Here is a 22,983-nt window from a genome sequence, read left to right as displayed (position 1 = left end):
TGGAGATTAGGAAGAGGATACTAATCCAAAATAAACACTTGTAACAGCCAGAATGGAAAAGATGTCTAAGTGTTTCAGCACACAGTTTATGTATGTTGGGTAGGAGTAAGATATCAACACTGTGGTCCTAGAATTGGCCAACCAATCCTTTACCTCTTTTTGTTAAAAATGAGATTTTCAGTGCAATTTTTTTTCCTCAAGCACTGATCCCAGGGCAGAAATCATGTGTCTTGCAGATCCAGACTTACATAATGAAACCAAGTTTCTATTCTCTTTCTCTTATTTCCTTAATAATTTAAAATTTTCTCTTGCCTCTTTTTTCCCTGATTTACTGCAACATTTCCACCCAAGAATTTTGTCTCTTATTTCCTTTCTTAGTAACATCAAAACTTGTAAAAAATGTACTATTTCCTTCCATGAAGCCTGAACCCAAAGCTTATTAATATGAATTCTCTAAGTACTCCCAATGAAATTCACATTTTCAATCATCAGGATGTTTAAATTACTTCAAACATCATGGTTATAGTCAAGTATATAAATAAGATGCAATATCAGCTTTGTTTAGTTAGAGTCAGTGTAATCACAGCCCTCTAACAGGATTTTAAACCAATGATATTATTTAACTTGTATAAAAACCAAGAGAGACAGATATACTCATTTTAGTAGAAGGTATGGAATACAAAGGCTCGGCAAGAATAAATAATTTTACCTCCTGTCATAGGACTGCTTTGACTCCCAATGATATTCTGTTCCTACAAGCTTGTCACATGGCATAAGCTCTAGTGGCTGGTAGACTGAAGGTTGAAATCATCTACAGATTCATGCACTCACAGACCTGATAGTTCTTTTGACTACTTTCTCATGTGTCCTTAAAATTTAGCTGGGTCTGTTAACTGGAACAGAGACCGTTTCTGATGCAGCCTGGGATTCCTTACTACACCATCTCCTGATATCAAGGGCTGAGCAAGCGAAGAAAGAGAAGAAAGGTGTGGTGCCTCTTATGACCTAGCTATGATTAACATACAGTGTGACTTCTGCTACAATAAGTTGATTAAGGTGGTAAAATTAAAGAAGAGAAATAAACTTCCCATTCCCTAGGTACTACAAGAGCATGTGGTACTGAAATATAACTGTGGACATTTAAAAAAGTATATTCTGTTACAAATTTATTCACAGCCCCAAACACTTTCTCTACATTCTGAATTGTTTATTTTTATTTTTTTTTCTTTTTCACTTGTTGATAGAGACCTTGGAGAGTGAACAGAATCCAAAAGCCTTCCAAAAGTCAAATCTGGCTTGATTAAGTGTAGTTATTAGGTCTTCTTTGGGAGTTACCTTGACAATTCTCATCTCCCTTAGAATCAACCAGCACAGCACTATATTGGCTCTTCAATTCTGGCTTTTAAAATAGATAGATTTGCACCATATGCCCAAGAAAAACACAGAGCATTAACATTTAGCCCTCTGTGATATATTATGATTCCATTGTGATAAAACATTTGATGTGTAAACACAACTATAGTTAAACTTTTATAATTGTGCATTGAAATATAATCATAGACTATGTTAATCACTGCATTACTCCCTAAAGGGATGACTTTTATTTTTTAAAAAATATTATTGACTGGGCTATTTATCCTTATTTTTTAACATCAGTTAAGTCCATGGTCTTATAATCCCATTTGTTTTAAAGGTGTTTTCAAAATGATCAATGTGTAATAATCAGCATAATATTTAGTATCAGGGCTAAAGTGATTTGATAAAACAAACAAGCAAACAAAACCAAGAATCACATTATTAAGTTCATAAAATCATGGTAAACTTTATCACAGAAATCTACCCATTGCTTGTAATCAATATGACACATATATAAACTAATATTTGATTCTCAGAATGTTTGCTGTTTTGAAATTCTTCCAAACACATCCCTTTATTCACTTTCTTGCATCCTAATACTGACCATCATTATTGGTCAGTGTTCAAATAGTTCCCATATATGAATTGGTGCCTCATGAAAATGTATATTCTTGAGAATTCTACTTCTGGGAAGACAGAGTAGAGGTACTTTTTCCTATTTCTCCTCCTAAGTACAACTAAAATCCTAGGATATTTTATACCAAACATTGAGACAAGAAGACAGGTGAGCTAGGGGACTCAGGGCCCAAGGAAAGTCACGTTGGTGAGTTCCTTGGGTTCCTTCTCTTTTAGCCTTGTATATCCCAGACTTGGAGCTGAAGAAGCCAACCCCGCAGAAATGTCAATGAGCACAGCCAAAATTTACCAATAAACTTGCTCACCAAGTCCAACCAGAGATCAGCAAAAGGTCAGCAAAAGGTCAGCCTATCAATGATAGACAATGATCCATCCACTGTAGTCAAACATACAGCAAAAATGGTGGATTCACTGCCATCCATACAGCAATGGCTGAGTGATCAATCTAGACTCCCATTCTTGCCAGGCTGTAATGAAATGTTCCAACATCCTCACCAGGGTGGTATCAAAGAAGGACATATAAAGAGTCTAGAATTTCACCCTTGACAGATGATGACTTTCATCCCCACATCACAACATGCTGTCAAAGGAAACAATGAGAGCAACCTAGACTTTCAGACCCTAGTTTCCCACAGTATCAAGGCATTCCATTCCCTCCCAGCAGGGATGTTATCAAAGGAGACCCAGCAGAAATTTAGGACTTTCAGCATCCTTGGTGGTAACAAGGCCAACACCTCCTCCACATGGTATCACCTGCAATACCAAGAATTAATTCCACAAACTGAATCAAAAACAGAATCAGTAGATGTCAATGCTGAGAAGATTGGTATGTTAGAATTAACTGACAAAGATTAGAAAGTGACATCATAAAAATGATACAACAAAGAATTATGAACACACTTTAACTTGAAAAGGAGCATGTATAAAAATACAACTAATATTCAGTTCACAGAATACTTACTACAACAGTGCATTCTTACCACAAGCAAGAATAAGGCAAAGATGTCCACTCTTACATTTTATTCAACATAGTGTTGAAAGTTCTAGGCACTACAATAGGCAAGAAAAGAAATTTAAATGTATGCAGATCATAAATAAAAGCTTTGCAATATGCAGATAACATGATTATCTACATAGATAATCCCAAGAAATTTACTTAAAAAAAAGTTATCCAAGTAGTAAGTTCAATAAGTCTGTGGGATACAAGGTAAATGTGCATAAATCAATTGAATTTTTATACATATTATGGAAATGCAGATTAAAATAACATGAGTTATCCCTAAATGAATATTAAAAAGGAGGCTAAATTAAAAAAAAAAAGTAGTGATCACAGCAAATAGTGGTGAGGGTGCAGAAAAATTGATCTGTTCATATTTTGCTTGTGAAAATTTAAAATGGTACAGCCACTCTGGAAAACAATTTCCTAAATAATTAAAGATGTAGCTACCATATGACTTAACAATTATAATCTTGGACATACAAAAAAGGGAAACTTCAGTTCACACTGAAATGCATACATGAATGGTTGTAGCATCCTTGTCAGACCCCAAATTGAAAATAAACTTGATATCCTTCAATGCCTGAATGGTGACATTAACTGTTGTGCATCCATATGATGGAATACTAGTAAATAATAAGAAAAAGTTACTAAAATTGTGACACATGCAGCAATCTAGATGAATCTCCCCAAAATTATGCTCAGTGACAAAAATTACTTTTTGAAGTTTACATAGTGCAATATTTATATAATATTCTAGCAATTATAAAACTATAAAGAAGAAGAAAAATAGTAGATGCCAGGGCTTAAATAAGGGATTAGGCAGGGGTAAGAGAATGTGGCTTGAAAAGAGCAATTTGAGGGATCCTTGGGGTGAAGCAAATGTTCAGTATCTTGTCTGTATTTGTTGTTGTTATTGTGTAGTCACTAAGTAGTGTCTGATTGGCCTGCCAGGCTCCTCTGTCCATGGGTTTTCCCAGGCAAGAATACTGGAGTAGGTTGCCATTTTCTTCTCCAGAAAACCTTCCTGATGCAGGGATTAAACCCACCTATATTGACAAGTGGATTCTTTACCACCAAACCACCAAGGAAGCCATGTTTTCTGTGTAACTAACAATATATTGGTCGTGGTTAGAAAATAGAATTTTTAATTAAGCATTTCATTTGATACATCTGTAGATTGGTATGCAGTTAAAGTAATAGTACAGGAAGACCTCACATATTCTTTACATAGTTTCCCCAATGGAGATTGCTTACAAAACCTTAATAACATTTACTGTTACTTATGACTGCATATCTATATACAACTATGTCAACATGAAATGCTTAATTAAAAATTTTATTATCTAATATTTACTTAGTTTTATATATCATCTGTAAGTTTTCTGAATGAAAGTGTCTTCAAGACTATAAACTTTATTTAGAACCGTCACCAATTTTTGTCTGCCTTCATCTCTTGACAACTAACAAAGAGTCTTAAAAAGAAGCCTTCCTTAGCCTTACATTCCTTTTTATTATTATTCATTAAAAAATAAGTCTTTATTGTTGGGAGCATTAACAAGTCAGAGATTATCACAGGAGGGAAGATATTTACCCTTCTCATCCTGGGTTGATTTTTTTTTTAAGTACAGTTGATGTAAAATATAAGCTATGGGTGTATAGTGGTTCACAATTTTAAAGGTTATAATCCATTTATACTTATTATAAGTATTGGCTATATTATTTGTGTTCTATTGTATATCCTATAGGACACTGATGAAACAAATTGAAGACAACACAAACTGAAAGATATATTCTGTTTCTTGGATTTCAAGAATTAACATTGTTAAAATGACCATACTATCCAAGGCCTTACACTGCTTTTTAATTAAAGATTAACACAGACTTTTGGAGCAGTATGAATCATCCTCTGTCTACTTTTTCAGTAGCATCTCATTTCTCATTGTCACTCTTTTGGTATTTAAGGGAAATTGAACACTTTTTGATCATATCAAAGTCCTTCCCAATGTAGATTTTCTTGGCTCAAAGTCTATGAACACTGGTCCCTCTTCCTGAAATGACTTTGAAGAGACTGCGGTCAGTGAGAGAAATTTAGCTGCATACTATTTAAGGTTATAACAGTGGACAATGGAAACATAAAGAAGACTGAAAAATAAGTCTTGCTGGGGAGACAGGAAAGGTGGGAAGAGAAGCTTATCAGTAATATTTTTTTATTCTAGCCTTAAGGGGTCTGTCACATAGTAGGGTTCACAATAAAACAATATTTTAATAGATGATCATGAGAAATGTAAGTCTCTCCTTTAGTTGTTAGAGAAGGGGCTGCATTTTAGAAAGTTTACTCATGATTTTATGAAATCTTAGAAATATATAAAGCTTCCTCTCAGCTTTAGAAGTCCCCTAAAGAGATCAAAATACCAAGAATAGCTTGAACTGGCAAGATTTTTAAAGGCAAATATATATTTAACAGTGACCTTTTTTAAAAATGAAGCATAATTTTAACAACAGAAGTCCTTAAGCCTTGTAAGACCTTAACACTTAACTCCATCACCCACTTCCATGGTCACAATAACATATCATCCATGAAAAAGTGCCCTTTCATTGAAGCCATTCTTTCCACATATTTTCTTACTTTAATTGCATCAGGAAAATCCCATAGGAACTTCATGTTTGAATCTGTCAGCTTTCCCCAGAACAAATCTTTGTGGTTTTAGAATTAAGGAGGGGCAGTAGAGGGAGCTCACATAGCATCAATTCCAGGAACATAAAATTTTCCCTTTCAGTGAACTGGCAATCTCACAGGCTCTGTGAGGAACTAATGCCTTGTGAGATCCACTGTGATTTGTGAGAACGTCTGAGATACTGCATATAAGACCCAAAACATCGGAATAGCTTTAATATCCAGATTGTCTGCCATTTTTATGGAGATCTCTGAAATCATTGTTGATAAAAGAGCATTCTTCCACATACCTGGCTTAGATTCCTCACCCCTACACCTATCTCTTTTCTGTCATTTTAAACATCAAGCACAGATTTCAACATCAACACCAAAAAATATCTGGTACAACACTGTAGAATTTAAGCTGTCTCTCTTATGGAAAAGGGAAACAAAATATTTTATTCCCTCTTCTCCACTAACGTGCCACCCTCCCACCCCCATCACTTGCCCTTCTGGTCCATAGTGTTTATGATTTCCTGGTCTGGAAGCCTAATTCTAATTTAATTCTCCTTTGTTTCTCCAAATTTTCAGTTTACCATCCCATTGACTTCCCACCTGACTATTCTAATTACAGACTGGTAGTTTGATCTAAGAAAGAGCCAGTGACCTTCCTTAGAAGAGGATCCTTGGAAACTTCTCTCCTGAGGTTAATGAGAGTGACAAAGAGAAAATCACAGCTGTTGCTACTAATGGCATTTAGCAGCAGCATTAAAAAGGAAACCCCTTGGCATAGCCAACAAAGGTCACCCAAGAAAGTACCAGAGTCAGGTTGCAGCAAAACACCAGAGTGGCTTCCCATCATAAACTCTATTACTCATTTCTCTTATGTCTCAGGGAGCCTATAATTGTTCACCAACAACGATTATTGGACTGTGGCCACGAACACTGCCACTGTTGTAAGGTTAGGAGAGTGACTTTTCTTCAGGAGGTTAGACCTAAATGAGAAATAAAAAGTACTGAACCTCAGTCTGCAAGCAAACCAAATAATGTTCACAGTTCTGCCACTTTTTGTTGTCTAGTCTTAGAATATCACTTGAATGAACTCTGAATCTGTTTACTTGTAGAGCAAGTTTAATAAGGCCCATATCACAAGGCTCTACAAGAAACAGAGAAGATGTATGTGGTATTTTACACAATTTTTGGTACAGCAAAAGGGTTTTATGTGATTTCTTATGCCCTCAGTATACTATTTTGAGAAAGTCTTAAGACATCTATTTAGTTACTACTATTAGATATAGTTTTTTTTTTTCTTTTTCCTAACATGTGCTTATTCTGAGAGGTAGAGTCCCAGTGAAATGTCATCAAAAAATGTCTCCAATTGCAAATGGTCCCTTTATTGTTAGTGGTCACCAATTATTCTCCACTACCTTAGCTATTAAGGCACTGAGAACAGACTTGGCCAGAATTATAGGAGTCATAGTATCAGTGGGGGTAAATAGGTGAAATGTATCCTGGAAACAAAACTAGAGGATTATGGCATTCATCCCAAGAAAAAAATTCAGAAGCCAGAAGTTGAAGGTTTTTGCTTTACTATGGAGTCAGGGAATACACTTATAACATCTTTGTTAAATTTTTAAAAAATGTATAACTAATCCATATATGATCTTTTTACTGCTTGAAATTTGTCTCTTCAAGGTTAACTGTCTACATAACATAAATGGATGTGAGTTTTCCATTAAACAGATTTCATAAGTGAGAAAATAATGATGGTTGCTTTGAAATCCTCAACAAAAATAAATATATAATTTTTGCATTATATTTAGTTTAGGGGTTATGAATGTACATAAGGCATGTCCTCAGTTTTCAAAATGTTTGAAGTTCAGAAAGAATGCATCAAAACAAACCTTAATAACACAATTATAAAATAAGGTGCAATAGATATGGTTAAGCGTGATCATGAAAGTCTTCACAGATAGTTACTATTTGTGAAGAGGGCAAAATCAGGTAGAATTTGGCCTGGTGTAAATCTAGCTGAGGTATTGGAATGTGTAAATGTTTTATGTATGGGGTGGGGGGAAATCTCTCACTTCCTTTTCTTCTCCCCAGGAAAATAATGGAGACTCCATATCTTAGTTGATAATTAGGGAGGTAACATAGACAAGAATGGGAGCAACTACCAGGATGGGCTGAGATCCTGTCGCCAGCTGACAGGAAAGGGAGAACTAAGCTGCTGACCAGGAATCGGGAAATAGCCCTCAGTGGAAAGTGGAGACGGCTGTGGCTTTTTTTCACTATTTTCTTTTTTCTTCAAAATCATAATCTCCCTGGTTTCTCAGATCCATTAAGAGTCCTTGAGTTCTCCTGGCCAAGTTGAAATCAACAGCTTTTCAAGAATGCTATGTGGTGAGAACAAAGGGCAATGTTGGCATGCCCTGAGGATCAAACTAGCTATACTGAGCAGTTTCCTGGATGACTAAAAGGAAGGAACTCCTACCCTGTGCCTTAGACCATGTTGTTGCCCTGACTTGTGCTAGGAATTACATACTATTTTCCCTCCCATATTATAGTGAAAGCTCCAAGGATTAGGATTTTATTTTGTTACTTTGAAAAGACAACGTGGGGTCATAATTAGGGTTTTTCTGTTCCAAATGTAACTGAAGGATACAAATCTAGTGATTAATAAAGAATTCTGAGGCAAGGTGTTCATTCTACAAAGACAGAGGATATCTTAGCCAAGGTTGAATCAGAGTCCAACATGATACTCTTGGTGGGAGGAGAAACTCAAAATGTCAAACAATGGAAATATCAGAAATATTTTCAAAGAGCATGGCATTTCAGTTGTGGTTAACTAAGGCCCCAGCCTAGTACCAGAGGATGACAATTGCCAGACAGTTGAATCCATCAGTATCAGACTGGGAGAAATTATTAAGGCCACTACACCCCTAATTAACCACAAAAAAGGGCCTGGGTTTACAACTTGCAGGATGTAATTAAAATATTGGCTTTGCCATTATGGCTTTATAACTAAACAGTTATTTACCATAACTGAGCCTCAGCTGCCTTGTCTATAAAGAAGAGATCCATGTTTATGTCTTCTAGATTACTGCAATAATTTGTTGTGATTGTGTCTTACATAATGTATGGGCCTTTTATATACTCTGGCCTTTCTTTGATGCTGAGAAGATCAGCACCACATAATCCCACCTATGGCCCCAGGACAGGCCTAAAGTAAGGACTGGACTGAGCTTTAAAATAGTGTTTGGTGTGTGTTAGGTCCTCAATAAATCCAGCTAACCCTTAAATAACATGGGTTTGAACTCCATGTATGCACTTATGTGCAGCTTTTTACAACAGTCAATACCATGTACTGCCGGGTCCACACATGCACAACCAGGGATACGAGGACCCAGGGAGAGCCAGTCCAGCTATGATCTGATGTAATCACTGTTTAATATTAGAAGAAGCTGGATAATTCAGATTTGCTGGAAGAGCATTAAAAGAAAGTGCTATATTGTTTTATTCCATTGCGATCACTTTATGCACAGGAAATTGAGGAGAAAAAGTTTAAGCATCTATTCAGAACAGCAAGTTAAAGCCAAAGCTAGCATCAAAACCATGTTGTGAGTTTTTATTTGTTCTCTTCATATCACTGTGTTTTATTAATTAGGTTGAGTAGATAATCCAAGATATCCTTTGGAAATATTTATTTTTTATTTGGCTCCAGAGAATTCAATAAGTGTTCTTTCAGACCAATAGTTCTCAAAACATAATATGCAAGATACAAACATGCAGAACCCATCTCAGGAATGATGTTGTGTATGTGATGTGTGTGTGCATATTAGAGTTCTTTCTACTAGGCTTAGTCCCACAGATACAACTTATTTTACATAGGCTAGAATCAAGACGTGCATTTTAATCGAAAAAATATAATTCAGATTCAAATTGTTTATTTTATATTGGAGAAATATTGCTTACATTACTTCATTGCTTTATTTCCAATCATTTATGCACTCAATAATTATTTGAAGATAATAATACAATGAATGTCTGAGTACCACAGCCTAACTAAATAAAATTGTAAGATTTTACCATTGGCTTCATGGTTATTCAAACAGAAGAGAGATTTTCTTTGTAAATTTTCTTTGATTCTATCCCCATTTCCCTACTCAAAATTAATCAATTTCCTGTGTTATTTTTTTTCTGTTCCATCCTATGTTTGTTATACTAGTATTATTTAAGGAGCTATAAGCTACTTAGCAGCAGCAGCAATCTGTGTTTACAACTATCTTTATGTACTCAAACTTCATATAACATTATCATACAGCGTAAATCATTCAGTATCTTGCTTTTTGGTAAATAATTTGAGGTATAATTTGAGGAAGTTGGTTCATATAATTTCAGTTTACACATTTTAATTTCAGCACCTGGTTCTAGTCAATGAGTGTCTCATACTTTAAAATCCATATCCTACTAGTAACTAATGTATATTTGTTTTTTTCTGCTTTTTGTTATGAAATACAATGCTGTAATTCACATCTCTGATATGTTTTTCTAAGTATATGTCTACAAGTAATGTTTTTGCTAGATATTACTACATGGCTTATATTTTTAAAAGTACCGGGGACAGTAATGAAAATTTGGGGCAACTTATTTAACATAGTTCTATTTCTTTGTCTAAAGGTGAGAACAGAAATTCCTACTGGACTTCATAAAGATTAAATGAGTTATCCTTTCTGAAAGTCATGGCAAACAGTGACAATAAATAGTCCCTCCTAATTTTCCTTTTCATTATAATTGCACCTATGAACAGAGAACTGAAGACAGAACTTTCCTGAAGATAGTCAGCATTTTAAGTCAGAGAAATCACCCATATAAATGAGAAACATCTATATTCTGTCTGAGTAATTTTTACTTTGATATTCAGAATCATCATCTTTGAATTTCTGAGTTTGTGACCTACACATGTGGGTGGCATGTCTATTTCTCCAATTTAAAAAAAAGAAAAGAAAAAACAGTGCCACTGAATCCTATTTCTTATTCTGTCCCTTTTCTCCTCCCTATTTTATATTCATTTGCTTGTCCTTGCTGAGTCTTCTCAGGCTTTTCAACCAAATGCAAACATTAAATGAAGGCTTTCCTGCAATTTCAAAGCAAAGCAAAGCAATTCCCCTAAAGGGAGAGAAGGCAGTTGTTGATTGTCTACAGAAAGTGAGGCTCAGCATGCACTTTTGGAAGGAGAAAGGGAGGTCTGAGCTAAGAACAGAAGGCCAGGACAATGGTGTTGTCTGATACAAGTTGTTGGGACAGGGAAGAAAAAAATCAAAGCAGACAGATTTACTCTTAGTGTGTACCAGGACCTGTCCTGGGCAACCTCACCACTTTTATAAGATAGGGTAGATGACTGCCTATGTTTGCAGATTTCAAGGTTATGGTGAAGACCAATGTTACTTATCCATTTATCCCTTCCTCAGAGAACCCCATTTTCTCTGTTGATCTTTTACCACTCCACTCTCCAACATGTCAAAGCCTAATTTTTAGATACTAAACTAAAATTTATACCCACAGTTTTATAGAATGCACAATTTCCATGAACAAATAAAACATAATGTTTCCCCTTGACTCAGAAACTTTATCTGTAGATATAATATATAAGCACACTGTGAAATCAGGAGAAATATTTATATAAAAGACATTTATTTCAACTTTGTTTAGATTCACAAAAATGGAAATCATTAAATACATAATAACTGAGGAATAAATAACTGAAGTAGCATATATTCGTGTTAGAGGATACTACGTTGCCATTAAATTGAGGTTTGTAAAGAATTTATAAACATGCAAAAATACTTATCACACAAATGTAAGGAAACAAAAGGCAATAAAAATCTAGCTGAATTTCACCTGTGTATTTCTTTACATAAAGAAAGTACATAAAACAACTAAAAATGTAAATAAAAGTAACATTTGTTTCTATTTCTGCTTTGATTGTAACACTATATGTAGTTTTTAGGTGCTATGATAGTTAATGTATTATTAGAAAAACATTTAGGTTATGGTGGAAACGAAATATTGGCCTTATTTATAGGAGGCTCTTTTTGTAAGATTAGAGTTGGAGCATTAGAATAAAGTATTTTTTACTACCCAAAGATTGTCTATAAAAACAAATTGTTTGAATACTAAGGCCTGGTTTAGAAACTTTATTTAACCAGATTGGTTCATGGTCTAGGGGTATCCTAAGGTTAAATGAGCAGATGAGCATGGAGATACCTTACAAATGGATCAAACAAATATGTCCACCACATTTTGCCAAAGCAGTCCCGCTGTTTTTTTTGGTATCGGATATGAGGTCATGTTTCATTTTCCCTAAAAATCCTTTCTGACTGAAGACACTGAGCAGATGAAGGGCAGAGACAGTGTCCCATGAGTGGACTTCTGCTAGCAATTTGTTGTGGAAAATTCACAGACTTTCAAGTGAAACAGATCTGTAATTTGCAAGAAGGTCTGATGTCTCTTGATCCATTTCCTCACATATAGGGTGAAATTAGCATCACTCCTCTCACTGGGTTACTTTGGAGATTAATGTTGATGGCATGTCTAAAATGCCCTAAAGGCATGGTCTGAAATAGAGTTGCAAAAATATGTTGCCCTGCCTCATATAATGCCGACTTTTCCAACCAATGGCAAGCCTCCTGCATTTTTCATTTCCACTGGTGAAAGTGACTTAAGTACTATGCAATCATGTAAGTACTTTGAGTTGAAATAGTAAATAAGGAATAGGGGTATAATACAGTCAATCATAAAAAACAAAACAAAAACCTCCTCTACAATAAAAGATTCATTTTCCATGTCAACTGCTCCTAACGCTACTAGAGGTAATTTCTATTTGCCAATCATAATTAGTCACAAGTAGCTGTCAAAAGGCCATAAAAATCCAATGAAAATATGGTTCCTTTCTCATTATAAAACTTATGGAAATAAAAAGACACATGTGGATACAGCATAAGGGATATGGGATAGCTCTTGGACCACTTTTATAAGGATATTAATTTCGTTCATGAGGGCAGAGCCCTCATAACCTAATCACCCCCTAAAAGGCTCACCCCATAATATCATCAATGGGCATTAAGAATTAATCATATGATTTTTAGAGGGTTCAAACACTCAGCCTATAGCATGAGTATATACCCAAAAGAGTCTACTCATTGGAAAAGACTCTGATGCTGGGAAAGACTGAAGGCAAAAGGAGAAGGGGGAGGTAGAGCATGAGATAGTTAGATAGCATGACTGACTCAATAGACATGAATTTGAGGAAACACCAAGTGATAGTGAAGAACCTGGTGTGTTGCTGTCCTTGGGGTCTTAAAGAGTAGGATATTACTCAGCAACTGAAAAGCAACAAAATATCCGAAAGAAATGAAAGCAGGATCCCAAAGAAATATTTGTACATACATGTTCATATCACCGATATTCACAATAGCTATAATATGTAAGTAATTTGGGATAAACCAATGGATGATGATTACCAATGGGTAATTAAAATGTAGTATTTGCATATATTATCAATCAACCTTAAAAAGAAAGGATATCATGACAAATGCTACAACATAGATAATGGCTAAGGATATTTTGATAAGTTAAACAAAGATATGTTTTACTGATGGATTGGAAGAATTAATATTGTTAAAACAACCATGCTGCCTAAGGCAATCTACAGATTCAATGCAATCCCTAGCAAAATATCAATGGCATTTTTCAGAGAACCAGAACAAAGAATTTTAAAACTTGTATGGAAACACAAAAGACACTGAATAGCCAAAAAGAACTTGAGAAAGAAAAACAACATTAGAGATATCAAGTCACCTTGATGTCAAACTATACTACAAAGCTACAGTAATTAAAATAGTACTGACACAAAAACCGGAGAAGGCAATGGCACCCCACTCCAGTATTCTTGCCTGGAAAATGCCAAAACACATGTAGATCAATGGAATAGAATAAAGAGTCCAGAAATGAACCCAAATTTATATGGTCAATTAATCTACAGTAAAGGAGGCAAGAATATACAATGAGGAAGACAGTTTCTTCAATATGTGATGTTGAGAAAACTGGACAGCTGCATGCAAAAGAATCAAAATGGATTACTTTCTTGTACCATATACAAAATAAGCTCAAATGAATTAAAGATTTGAATGTAAGATCCAAAGTCATGAAACTCCTAGATGAAAATATATGCAGTGTGCACTTTGATGCTGGACAGAGCAATATTTTTGGATTGATCACCTTAGGCAAGGGAAAGAAAAAGAAAAGTGAAAGTGAAGTCACTCAGTCATGTCCAACTCTTTGTGAGGACTCTTAGGCAAGGAAAACAAAAGCAAAAATAAACAAATGGGGCTGTATCAAACTAAAACATTTTGTACAGCAAAGGAAACTATCAACAAAATGAAGGGCACCTATTGAATGGGAGAACACATTTGCAAAAGATACATCTGATAAGGGATTAATATAACACAACTCAACATCAAATAAACAAACAAAAAAATGTGGTTTTAAAAATGGGCAAAGGACTTGACCAGACATTTTTCCAAAGAAGACATAAGATGACCAACAGGCACATGAAAAGATGTTCAACTTCAGTAATAATCAGGAAAATGTAAGTTAAAACCACAATGAGATGTCACCTCACCTGTTAGGACTATTATCAAAATGATAAAAGAAAAATAACAAGTATCAGTGAGGATGTGGAGAAAAAAGAATCCCTGTTCATGGGAATGTAAATTGGTGTAGTCAATATGGAAAGCAGTATGGAAGTTCCTCAAAAAGTTTAAAAATAGAAGTACATTATGATCCAGCAATTCCATCCCTGGATATGTTTCCAAAAAATATGAAAACACTAACTCAAAAAGATACATGCACCCCTATATTCATTACAGTATTATTTACAATAGCCAAGAGCCAAGATATGGAAGCAACATAACTGTCGATCATAGATCAATGGATAAAGAAAATGTGGTGTGTATGTAAGTATGTATCTGTGTGTATTTATAAAATGGAACTTGATCATTACTCTGCCATCAAAAAAGAATGAAATCTTGATATTTGCAACACAACAGATGGCCCTACAGGGTTTTATGCTAAGTGAAATAAGTCACTTATTTCGAAGAGAAAGACAAATACTGTGTGACTGTATTTACATGTGGAAATTAAAAATCAAAACAAATGAACATAACAAAACAGAAACAGAGCAATATATATATAAGGAAAAAACAGGGAGTTGACAGAGGCAAAGGGTGGGAGGGAGGAGAGAAGAAGGTATGGAAGATTAAGAGGTACAAACTTTCATTTACAAAATAAATGAGTCACAGCTATGAAATGTACAGTATGGGGAATATAGTCAATAATAATGCTGTATCTTTAAATGATAACATATGGTAACTAGGCTTATTATGGTGAAATATTGAATTGCTATGCTGGACACTAAGAACTAACACAGAATAGTAGGTCAATTATACTTAAAAAACAAACTCACACAGATCAGATTTGTGGTTACCAAAGTGGAGGTGGGGGACAGGGAGAACTGAATGAAGGTAGTCACATTCCAATTATAAGATAAAGAAGTACTAGCGATGTGACGTACAACACGATAAAAATAATTAATACTGTGATATTAGATACGTCATTGTTGAGAGAGTAAATCCTAAAAGTTCTCATCAAAAAGAAAAAAGAAGTTTTTCCTTTCATTATGAATCTATACAAGATGATGAATATTGACTAAAGTTACTGTAATTATTTCATGATGTATGTAACTCAAATCATTATGTTCTACACCTTAAACTTATACAGTGATGTATGACAATTACAGATTAATAAAACTGAAAATTAAAAAAATGATTAATTTGGTAGATTTTAGGTTATGTGTGTTTTTCACCACAATAGGAAAAAAATTGGGAAAAAATATATAACTGACATTCTAAATGGGAAATTAAATAATAGAAAAGTAATAGATGAATCCAAAGGCAGGCAAGAATCAGAAAAAAAATAAGAATAATATAAGTTGGTTAAATAAAGAATAGTAATGATTTAACCCAAATAATAATTACACTAAATACATGTAGAATAAATTCTTCATAAAAAAGACAATGGCTGGTAGGCTGGATAAATAAACAATATCCAATGATTTTTTGTTTACAGAAAACAACATTTTAATATAAGAATATAAAGTGTGAACCTAATGAAAAAAGATATGTAATGCAGACACTAATGAAAACCTAGGTAGCATAGCTAACATTAGATAGTCTTAAGATATGCAGTATTACAGGATACACAGAGGGACATTTCAAGATGTTAATAAGATCAACCTTCAGACATAAATAATAATCCTAAATTATATTTATCTAAGATCATAATTTAAAACATATTAAAACTTATACAGTGGAAGTGAGAAAAGATTTAAGGGACTAGATCTGATAGAGTGCCTGATGAACTATGGATGGAGGTTCGTGACATTGTACAGGAGACAGGGACCAAGACCATCCCCATGGAAAAGAAATGCAAAAAAGAAAAATGGCTGTCTGAGGAGGCCTTACAAATAGCTGTGAAAAGAAGAGAAGCGAAAAGCAAAGGAGAAAAGGAAAGATATAAGCATCTGAATGCAGAGTTCCAAAGAATAGCAAGGAGAGATAAGAAAGCCTTTCTCAGCTATCAATGCAAAGAAATAGAGGAAAACAACAGAATAGGAAAAACAAGAGATCTCTTCAAGAAAATTAGAGCTTCCAAGGGAACATTTCATGCAAAGATGGGCTCGATAAGGGGCAGAAATGGTATGGACCTAAAGAAGCAGAAGATATTAAGAAGAGGTGGCAAGAATACACAGAAGAACTGTACAAAAAAGATCTTCATGACCAAGATGATCACGATGGCAAGATCACTGACCTAGAGCCAACATCTTGGAATGTGAAGTCAAGTGGGCCTTACAAAGCATCACTACTAACAAAGCTAGTGGAGGTGATGGAATTCCAGTTGAGCGATTTCAAATCCTGAAAGATGATGCTGTGAAAGTGCTGCACTCAGTATGCCAGCAAATTTGGAAAACTCAGCAGTGGCCACAGGACTGGAAAAGGTCAGTCTTCATTCCAATCCCAAAGAAAGGCAATGCCAAAGAATGCTCAAACTACCACACAATTGCACTCATCTCACATGCTAGTAAAGTCATGCTCAAAATTCTCCAAGCCAGGCTTCAGCAATATGTGAACCGTGAACTTCCAGATGTTCAAGCAAGTTTTAGAAAAGGCAGAGGCACCAGAGATCAAATTGCCAACATCCGCTGGATCATGGAGAAACTAAGAGGGTTCCAGAAAAACATCTATTTCTGCTTCATTGACTATGCCAAAGCCTTTGATTGTGTGCCTCACAATAAACTGTGGAACATTCTTAAAGAGATGGGGATACCAGACCACCTGACCTGCCTCTTGAGAAATCTGTATGCAGGTCAGGAAGCTACAGTTAGAACTGGACATAGAACAAAAGACTGGTTCCAAATAGAAAAAGGAGTACGTCAAGGTTGTATATTGTCACCTTGCTTATTTAACTTATATGCAGAGTACATCATGAGGAACGCTGGGCTGGAAGAAGCACAAGCTGGAATCAAGATTGCTGGGAGAATTATCAATAACCTCAGATATGCAGATGACACCACCCTTATGGCAGAAAGTGAAGAGGAACTCAAAAGCCTCTTGAGGAAAGTGAAAGAGGAGAGTGAAAAGGTTGAAGTTCAACATTCAGAAAAGAAAGATCATGGCATCTGGTCCCATCACTTCATGGGAAATAGATGAAGAAACAGTGGAAACAGTGTCAGACTTTATTTTTTTGGGCTCCAAAATCACTGTGGAAGCTGATTGCAGCAATGAAATTAAAAGACGCTTACTCCTTGGAAGGAAAGTTATGACCAACCTAGATAGTATATTAAAAAGCAGAGAGACGCCTGGCTCCGGTGGCGCAGACGCGAGAGACACCCGGCTCCGGCGCAACCGACCACGTGCAGAATCGTGGCTGAGAGGAGCTGCCCCGCGCCCAGGGTTAGGGCGGTGGCTGAGAGGAGCTGTACCACATCCAGGAGGCGGTGGCTGCTTGGGCATCAGAGGGCCAAGAGGAGCTGATCCACATTCAAAGCAGGAGGGGGCAGCTTTGAGGAGATACCCCTCATCCAAGGTAAGGTACAGCGGCTGCACCTTGCTGGAGCAGCTGGGAAGAGATACTCCACGACCAAGTGGAATATAAGAATCCAGTGTTCTGGGGAGGAAGGAACAAGATGGCGAAGGGATAAGACGGCGAGACCACTTTCTCCCCCACAAATTCATCAAAAGAACATTTGAATGCAGAGTAAAGTCCACAAAACAACTTCTGAATACTGGCAGAGGACATCAGGCTCCCAGAAAAGCAGCCCATTGTCTTCGAAAGGAGAGAGAAGAAATCCAGCTCCACCCACCAGAACACCGACACATGCTTCCCTAACCAGGGAACACAGACAAGTCACCCGTCCAACCCCACACACAGCGAAGAAACTACATAATAAAGAGAACTCCACAAACTGTAAGAAGAGGGAAAGGCCACCCCAAACAAAGCATTATAAGCAAGATGAAGAGGCAGAGAAATACCCAGCAAGTAAAGGAACAAGATAATTGCCCACCAACACAAACAAAAGAAGGATATAGGGAATTTACCTGATAAAGAATTTCAAATTTTGATGGTGAAAATGATTCAAAATCTTGAAAGCAAAATGGAGTTACAGATAAATAACCTGGAGAAAAGGATGGAGAAGATGGAAGAAAGATTTAATAAGGACTTAGAAGAAATAAAAAAGAGTCAATATACAATGAATAATGCAATAGATGAGATCAGAAACACTCTGGAAGGAACAAACAGTAGAATAACAGAGGCAGAAGACAGGATAAGTGAACTAGAAGATAGAATTGTAGAAATAAATGAAGCAGAGAGGAAAAAAGAAAAAAGAATTAAAAGAAATGAGGACAATATTAGAGCCCTCTGGGACAATGTTAAACGCTCCAACATTCGAATCATAGGAGTCCCAGAAGAAGAAGACAAAAAGAAAGACCATGAGAGAATACTTGAGGAGATAATAGTTGAAAACTTCCCTAAAATAGGGAAAGAAATAATCACCCAAGTCCAAGAAACCCAGAGAGTCCCCAACAGGATAAACCCAAGGCGAAATACTCCAAGACACATATTAATCAAATTAACAAAGATCAAACACAAAGAACAAATATTAAAAGCAGCAAGGGAAAAGCAGCAAATAACACATAAGGGGGTTCCCATAAGGATAACAGCTGATCTTTCAACAGAAATTCTTCAGGCCAGAAGGCAGTGGCAAGACATACTTAAAGTGATGAAAGAAAATACCCTACAGCCCAGATTACTATACCCAGCAAGGATCTCATTCAAATATGAAGGAGAAATCAAAAGCTTTACAGACAAGCAAAAGCTGAGGGAATTCAGCATCACCAAATCAGCTCTCCAACAAATGCTAAAGGATCTTCTATAGACAGGAAACACAGAAAGAGTGTATAAACTTGAACCCAAAGCAATAAAGAAAATGGCTACAGGATCGTACTTATCAATAATTTCCTTAAACGTAAATGGGTTGAAATTTTCAAAAAGGCTAGGAAACAATTCTCATAGCCATCAATAGTTCAATGTTGAGTTCATGAATAGTTTTTAAAGTTTGGGACAAACTGTAGTATTTGCTATTTGAAGTACTATTTGTAACTGGCATATTACGATGTAACATTGGTCTTCATTTCTAACTTAAAACGCCTAAAAATGCCTAACAGGTTTTTAGATTTGTGAATTTTAGTTGAAATGTATTTTACGATGTTACTAAACCTGCAGAAATATTGAAATATTTCAGAGAACTTATTCACTGTACATTTAATTTATTTTATTTATAAAAGTTATGAACTGTAGAAAGTTTTACTTGTTGGGTCAAATGCTTGTTGCTTCAAATGCTTGTTGCATTTGAAGTGCTAGTTACAAGAAAATCAAATACCTTCAATGTATAAATGCTATTAAGTTTTTAAAGGACTCTGGAGTATAAGTAAGTTTGTTTAAAGAAATTTAGTCTGTTCAAGTTGAATCAGCTCTGTCAAACATTAATTAAAAGCCTCATTAAAAAAATAAAATAAAGATTCAGATGCTCAGGAAGAAAATAAAATAAAATAAAATTTATTCCTAAAAATAAATAAATAAATAAAAGATCCGTAATGTGAAAAAATAAATAAATAAAAAGCAGAGATATTACTTTGCCCACAAAGGTCCGTCTAGTCAAGGCTATGGTTTTTCCCGTGGTCATGTATGGCTGTGTGAGTTGGACTGCGAAGAAGGCTGATCGCCAAACAATTGATGCTTTTGAACTGTGGTGCTGGAGAAGACTCTTGAGAGTCCCTTGGACTGCAAGGAGATCCAACCAGTCCATCCTAAAGGAGATCAATCCTGGGTATTTATTGGAAGGACTGATGCTAAAGCTGAAACTCCAATACTTTGGCCTCCTCATGCGATGAGTTGTCTCACTGGAAAAGACTCTGATGCTGGGAAGGATTGGGGGCAGGAGGAGAAGGGGACGATAGAGAATGAGATGGCTGGATGGCATCACCAACTCGATGGACATGAGTTTGAGTGAACTCCGGGAGTTGGTGATGGACAGGGAGGCCTGGCGTACTGTGATTCATGGGATCGCAAATAGTCGGACACTACTGAGTGACTGAACTGAACTGAAAACAAATCCTTGCTAAGAAAACAGAAAAATCTACAGTCTTAGGGAAATAGATGTCTATGAAACTTCAACAGAATAATCAGGTAAAAATTTAAAGAACATAAAATAGTGTGACAGAATGATTAATAAAGTAAATAAAACTGATATTTCTAGAACCCTGCAAAAAATAACTGCAAATGAACAAAATTTTCAAGTATATATATGTGTATGTGTGTGTGTATATATATATATATATATAAATAATCAGAATTGACCAGATGACAGACCATAATCAGAATCTGAAGGACTGTTATAGGATTAAAATCATGCATAATTTAACATCCTAAACCAATGGGTTAAATTTACATATCTACAACAAAAATGTACGTTCAAACCCCTCAAATATTAATTAACTAATTAAGCAATAGAATTCTAAAAAACCTTGGGACACAAAAGAAATCATAATATGAATCTGAATGGCTACTAAATGTATTTGATGGAAAGAAATGATGAAAATAAGAGCAAGACCCAGTGAAGTGAGGAACACACAAGTAAAAGTGAAAATCTACAAAAGTGGATTGAAATTAGTGGTAGAAGAAAAGAAAGCACAAATAACTGGTATTATGAATGAGAAAATCACAAAAACCATACAGGCAGTAATTATAGTAAGTTTTATGAAAAATTATTATAATAATTATGAACAGTTCATCAGAAAATTTAAGTGAAATGGACAAATTTTTTCCAAACACACCAAATGGACAAAAGAACAAGTAGAAAACCTGAGAGGTTTATATCTATTAAACTGATATATGTAAGTAAAATTTTTCCTAAAAATAAAACTTCAGGCCCAGCATTGCTTGTGAGTTATGTGAGTTATTCCAATAGAATAAATGTCAGCACCTACACAAAATTATATAAAAAATAGAATATGAAGAAACACTAACTCTTTCTATGAGTTTATTATATATGGTCTTGATACTAAAACCAAAAAACATTTTGAGAATGGAAATTGGCAAGACAATCTTGCATGCACGTAAATGAAAATATCTTAATAAAATATTTAAAATGAACACTACATTATTTAAACAAGATAATACATCACATTCAAATGAAGATTATTTCTGAATGCTTGGTGTTCACGTTTAAAGTTCAATAAAGACAATTCACCACACTAAGGAATAAAGGAGGTATAATTATCATAACTAAAAAGCATCTTGATGAAAGTGAAAGAGGAGAGTGAAAAGGTTGGCTTAAAGCTCAACATTCAGAAAACTAAGATCATGGCATCTGGTCCCATCACTTCATGGGAAATAGATGGGGAAACAGTGTCAGGCTTTATTTTGGGGGGCTCCAAAATCACTGCAGATGGTGATTGAAGCCATGAAATTAAAAGACACTTACTCCTTGGAAGAAAAGTTATGACCAACCTAGATAGCATATTAAAAAGCAGAGACATTACTTTACCAACAAAGGTCCATCTAGTCAAGGCTATGGTTTTACCAGCGGTCATGTTTGGATGTGAGAGTTGGACTGTGAAGAAAGCTGAGTGCCGAAGAATTGATGCTTTTGAACTGTGGTGTTGGAGAAGACTCTTGAGAGTCGCTTGGACTGCAAGGAGATCCAACCAGTCCATCCTAAAGGAAATCAGTCCTGGGTGTTCATTGAAAGGACTGATGCTGAAGCTGAAACTGCAATACTTTGGCCACCTCGTGCAAAGAGTTGACTCATTAGAAAAGACCCTGATGCTGGGAGGGATTGCAGGCAGGAGGAGAAAAGGACGACAGAGGATGAGATGGTTGGATGGCATCACCAACTCGATGGACATGAGTATGGGTAAACTCCAGGAGTTGGTGATGGACAGGGAGGCCTGGCGTGCTGTGATTCATGGGGTCACAAAGAGTCGGACATGACTGAGTGACTGAACTGAACTGAAATATTAAAACAGATGAAAAAAGCATTTTAGAATATTCATCACTGATTTATGAAATAAACTCTTTGAACTAGAAATTAGAACATTTAAACTAGTAAAGAGATTCTACAAATATTTTCAGATAAATTGTACTCTGTGGTAAATTATTAAAAACTTTTTCTGAAGATGAGGAATCAGAAAAAAATGTTTCACTATTACTACCTCTGTTTAATGATAATTACGTTAGAAGATTGCTATGGTATAAATGTGTTTCCTCACAATTCATATTCAAAAATGATGGTAATAGCAAGGGGTGCATTTGGAGGGTGATTAGGTCATGAGCATGGAGCCCTTAGGAATGGGTTAAATGCGCTTGCACAAAGAGATTCCACAGAGCTCGCCTGTTCCACCATCTGAAGATACAATGAGAAGTCAGAAAACTGAAAGAGAATCTTCACCTGACCATGCTGGCCCCCCAGATTACAGACTTTCAGCCTCTGAAACTGTAAGAAATAAATATATACTGTTTATAAGCCACCCAGTCTCTGGTATCTTGTTCAGTTCAGTTCAGTTGCTCAGTCGTGTCCGACTCTTTGCTACTCCATGTACTGCAACATGCCAGGCCTCCTTGTCCATCACCAACTCAAACTCATGTCTATTGAGTCAGT

Source organism: Moschus berezovskii, chromosome 22, assembly GCF_049115385.1.
Source record: "Moschus berezovskii isolate FMDL1 chromosome 22, NW_MosBer_1.0, whole genome shotgun sequence".
Classification (NCBI taxonomy): Eukaryota; Metazoa; Chordata; class Mammalia; order Artiodactyla; family Moschidae; genus Moschus; species Moschus berezovskii.
This window is presented reverse-complemented; position numbering follows the sequence as displayed.